The sequence below is a fragment of the Engraulis encrasicolus genome, chromosome 5, assembly GCF_034702125.1.
Source record: "Engraulis encrasicolus isolate BLACKSEA-1 chromosome 5, IST_EnEncr_1.0, whole genome shotgun sequence".
Lineage (NCBI taxonomy): Eukaryota > Metazoa > Chordata > Actinopteri > Clupeiformes > Engraulidae > Engraulis > Engraulis encrasicolus.
In genome coordinates this window covers 54,986,740-54,991,739 of record NC_085861.1, presented here as the reverse complement: position 1 = coordinate 54,991,739, position 5,000 = coordinate 54,986,740, and the positions used below count along the sequence as shown (strand labels likewise).

The 5,000-nt window shown below is 49.0% G+C and overlaps 1 protein-coding gene and 2 non-coding genes across 3 annotated transcripts in view; 2 read left to right on the top strand and 1 right to left on the bottom strand.

The window, feature by feature from the left end:
- The window catches only part of LOC134448691 (A disintegrin and metalloproteinase with thrombospondin motifs 16), a 98,695-nt gene that overhangs the window by 20,793 nt on the left and 72,902 nt on the right, over positions 1-5,000 (bottom strand). The gene's annotated exons all lie outside the window — the stretch shown is intronic.
- Positions 227-298, top strand: trnaa-ugc (transfer RNA alanine (anticodon UGC)). The gene has a single exon. It is a non-coding gene; the product is annotated as a tRNA-Ala (tRNA).
- Positions 475-546, top strand: trnae-cuc (transfer RNA glutamic acid (anticodon CUC)). The gene has a single exon. It is a non-coding gene; the product is annotated as a tRNA-Glu (tRNA).

The window sequence follows — 5,000 nt, the reverse complement described above, 5'->3', positions numbered from 1 at the left end:
TCTTGTATCTTGTATCTTGTATCTTGTAAGTGATCCCTGAGGACAGGCTTTTATGTGGGATGGGGAGCGATACTGGGTTGGGTCTCCAAGTGTAAGTGGATTTTAAAAGGGCAGGGCGCACCCAAAGACAGGACATCGTTCTCCAACATGTTTATCTGACTGCCTGTTGTACGCGTGACAGGCTTCCCTCGTCTGGAGGAACTCTTTGATTTCCCTGGAAGATGGAGGGGATGTAGCTCAGTGGTAGAGCGCATGCTTTGCATGTATGAGGCCCCGGGTTCAATCCCCGGCATCTCCATGGCAGCTTTTGAGAACCGTGGGCCAAAAAGAAGGTGCCGCTCTGGAAAAGCTGTTCAGAGTTTGGCCAATTATCCAAAGCTCATCCCTTCAAGAAAAATCGCCCGATTTCCACTGCCCTGCTGCCACATTGATGCCTCGGATGAGTTGGAAACGTTCTAGAGCTACCTCTGTGGAGGGGATGTAGCTCAGAGGTAGAGCGCATGCTTCTCATGTATGAGGTCCTGGGTTCAATCCCCAGCATCTCCAAGAGCAGATTTAAAAGTCATGATTTTGTATGGGGTATGTAGGTTAAGAGGGATCTCAGTCTGTGTCCCTCCATTGCTGTGGCAGAAGTCTGTAAATTATGTCCACCACGCTAGTTGTACAGTGGTCAATGTTGGGTGTAATGCGTATTAAGGGGTAAGGCTATAGCCACACAAGACAGCTGCTCATTGCTCATACCCCTTCTTAGATAAAATGTGTTTTTTTGTTGCAATTATGCCATTCATGCTAACAAACAAGCCTAGAAAAAGTGCCCTCTCACCATTTTGGAGATATGTCAATCACAACCTGTTTTGGAGATATGTCTATCACAACCTGTTTTTTTTTTAATCCTGGAGGCCTATCCAAATGTAACACAAAAGTAACGACTGCCACAAAAAGTTACTTTCCACAAGGGGTAACAAAGTAAACTAAGGCACAACTTTTTGAATCGGTTACAAGTAACGAGCACACACTACTTTAAAAAAGTAACTTCCCCATCACTGACAATGGTCTCCATCATTGCATTGAAATCTGTCTAGTGTGTAGGTACAGTACGCTGACTGCTACGCAGGGATGGAACTCATTTTTCATTGAGGTCATCTTAGGCAAAATCATTTAGTAGTAGACAAAAACTAAAGCCCAGCTGCCTAAGACTTAAACTCTTTGGCTGGGATGGATCTTGGAATGACTTCTTACGTCAGGCCTGTCTGTCTGTGTGTGTGTGTGGTGTGGAGCTATGATGAGTCCCATTGATGGTTTGGATGAGCGGCAGGCTACAGTCAGCAGGCAGGAATTCGTAGCATGGCATTACCCCAGCGCTTCTGACAGCACTAAGTATGGGGTACCAGTGACACACACACACACGCACGCACGCACGCACGCACACACACACACACACACGCACGCACGCACGCACGCACGCACGCACGCACGCACACGCACGCACGCACACGCACGCACACGCACACACACACACCCACACACACACACAGACTGATGCCTTCTCCAGCTGTTAGCAGTGGCATGCTTATGGTGTGTGTGTGTGTGTGCGCGCATGCGTGTGTGTGCGTGCCCGTGCGATTGTGTGTGTGAGAGAGAGAGTCTAAAAGGTTGAGCTGGACCCAGACACAGACTTAGGGTTTGGACTCAAAGATGGGGTGACAGCCTGAGAGACAGATCATGTGACTCAAATAAAAAGGAAGCTAATGAGAGAGTCTGCCTACAGTGTGTGTGTGTGTGTATGTAATTGTTTATATGCCTTTGAATCTGGAATGACATGAAATTAGTGTATACAGTATATTTGTGGGTGTGTGCCTGTGTGTATGTGTGTATGTGACGGAGGTGTTCCCGCACAGTTCGCCCCCCTCGGGGCCGCGAACCTGCCACCTCGTCAACGCATCGGTAATGGGAGGCACAGTGCGAGACCACTGAGCTAAAGTGCTGGTCTGATAGCGCAAAGCTACCGCACTGTCTTGAGGCTTCGGGATGGAGGTTTACTAACGTTCCACACCCCAATTTGCTAGTTGGCCTCCATTACACAAGTGTGTGCGTGTGTGCGTTTGCATGCATATGTGTATGTGTGTGTTCATGCGTGTGAGTGTGCCTGCGTGTGTGTGCCACCACAGTAAGACAGTAAGAGTTGCCAATCAGCTCTGATGCTGGTTGCTGGCGACCACAGTGCAGCAATAAACCTGATTGCTAATTAGCCTTCATCAGTACCCTAATGCCTATGCCCACAATCATTCTGTGTGTGTGTGTGTGTGTGTGTGTGTGTGTGTGTGTGTGTGTGTGTGTGTGTGTGTGTGTGTGTGTGTGTGTGTGTGTGTGTGTGTGTGTGTGTGTGTGTGTGTGTGTGTGTGTGTGTGTGTGTGTGTGTGTGTGTGTGTGCGCGCGCGCATGTGTGTGCATGTGTGTGTATGGACATGCATTCACGAGGATGTGTAATGTTTAAAGTAGAAGGCAGAATTATATGTATGTACTATATGTGTGTAAATATATATTTAATATACTTATAATTGGGTTGGGAAGTCACATGTGGCTGTGCCTGTTCATAGAAAATTAAATGTGTGTATGGACATGATTGTCAATATGTCTGTTTTTGTGTGTGACTTTTAGTCTTTGGGTCCCAAGTCTTACAAGCCACTCTACAAGTCCCTTTATGATGCATGACTGAACATGTTATGGTATTTAAAGAGACCTTCAAACATACACACATGCATGCCCGCACGTATGTGTACACACACGCACGCACGCACACACGCATGCACGCACACACGTGCACGCGCGCGCACGCACGCACGCACGCACGCACGCACGCACACACACACACACACACACACACACACACACCATTGAGAAACACACGTGTGTACGCTGGGCTCTCATAGCCTGATTGTCATCGACTTTCAAACTTTCAGACTTGGTCTGACCAAGACCATAACAATTAACATTCCCCAAACCGCATAATTGACAAGCCTCCCTTGGTTTGCAAATGGTTGTTTACTTCCACGACAAAAGTGGGGGGAGTTCCCGATTTTTCGGCAGCTCAGAAAGTACTTGCATTGCTCTTGACCTGACTAGTGGCAATGCTGAAGGTTTTGCGTCACTAGGAGGGCAAGGCCTGGCTAGGGCTCTCATACACCTCCGAGGCATTTGGGGACTTTTATTTACAGCATCTCTGAAGACGATGACAGGCTCCAGTGTGAGTGTCATGCTGACATGATCTGTTTACATTTACTCATATGCAGTCCAAGTGCCATGATCCCTGATCTCTCTATGTGTGTGTGTGTGTGTGTGTGTGTGTATGTGTGTGTGTGTGTGTGTGTGTGTGTGTGTGTGTGTGGTGTGTGTGTGTGTGTGTGTGTGTGTGTGTGTGTGTGTGTGTGTGTGTGTGTGTGTGTGTGTGTGTGTGTCTGTGTGTGTGTCTGTGTGTGTGTGAGAGAGAGAGAGAGAAAGAGAGAGAGTGTGTGTGTGTGTGTGTGTGTGTGTGTGTGTGTGTGTGTGTGTGTGTGTGTGTGTGTGTGTGTGTGTGTGTGTGTGTGTGTGCCTGTGTGTGTGTGTGTGCGTTTGTGTGTGTGTGTGTTTGTGTTTGTGTGATTGTGATTGTTGGAGTGTGTGTCCATGTGTGCATGGAAATCTGGCAATGGCGGCCTGCGTTATGAGCCATGTGATCCATAAGCTAGGGGATGCAGTCATGGATCCGGGCTACATGGTGCCATGACAACTGCGAGGGATGCTGATGCTGACTGCTCATGAGTGATGCTGTGTGGGCAGTCTCCATGGAGACTAGGTGGGGCTCAGACCAGGTCATGTTGTGCTTGGGCACAAACATACTGTACACACACACACACATGTGCAAACGCACGCACGCACGCACACACACATACACGCGCACACACACTCACGGACACTCACATGCATTCACACTCGCGCACACACACACACACACACACACACACACACACACTCACACACACACACACACACACACACACACACACACACACACACACACACACACACACACACACACACACACACACACACACACACACACACACACACACACACTCACACACACGCGCACCAATGGGTATGGTCACACTGTTGACCTGTCACTACCAACACCACTGCAGTGCCTCCGACAGCAAGGGAAATAAACCGTGCGCCCTGCAGACCCACTAGAGCCAAAATACATTCAGTGCATCATTTGTCATGTTGAGCTTAAACTAGAAATTGACCTCATAATATTGCACCTCCCTTGTTTTGTCAATACAGTACATGCAATTTTTCTTATTTTACAGAACGTCCTGGCTTTGGTTGTGGCTCAAACGGCGAAGGAACCGTATAATTGTGCCAGGGACCAGGGTTCGATTCCTTTCCGAGGTAATTTCCCCTATCGCTCTCTCCCACTGCTTTCCTTTCCCCATCTTCACTGACCTATCTCGGAAAAATGCATAGGAGACCAAAAAAATTTAAGAAAGTCCTATGAAAAACCACAGGCTCTATTAATGGGAAGTGGACAAAGCTTTCCGTTGTTGTGTAGTTATTAATTTCACTTTTGGAGGACGTCAGCTGTGCTCATACTATACTACACTCAGTCTCCATGGGATTAGAGGAGCAGACGTTGTCTCAGCCAGGCCAGGCAGGGTCAGCTTTCTAGGGGCTGGTGGCAGGAGCCTTGAGCCTCTTTGGAAGCTGGACGGTGAGTGGGAGTCAGTCAGTCAGTCAGTCATCACTGGCCGGAGGACAGGGGACTTTTCCTGGTGGCCTCCCCAGGGCCGGGGTGCCAGCAGTGGGCAGTGCCAGCAGCACCAGTGGAGGGGGAGACTGGAGGGCAGGGCAGCTGCTGGAGGGTGCAGAGGGGGTAAGCAGCTGGTGTTGATGCCAGGTCCAGCATCATTCCTGGGCACACCCACGCACCGTGTCAGGGTGGCACCATCACAATTCTCACTTGC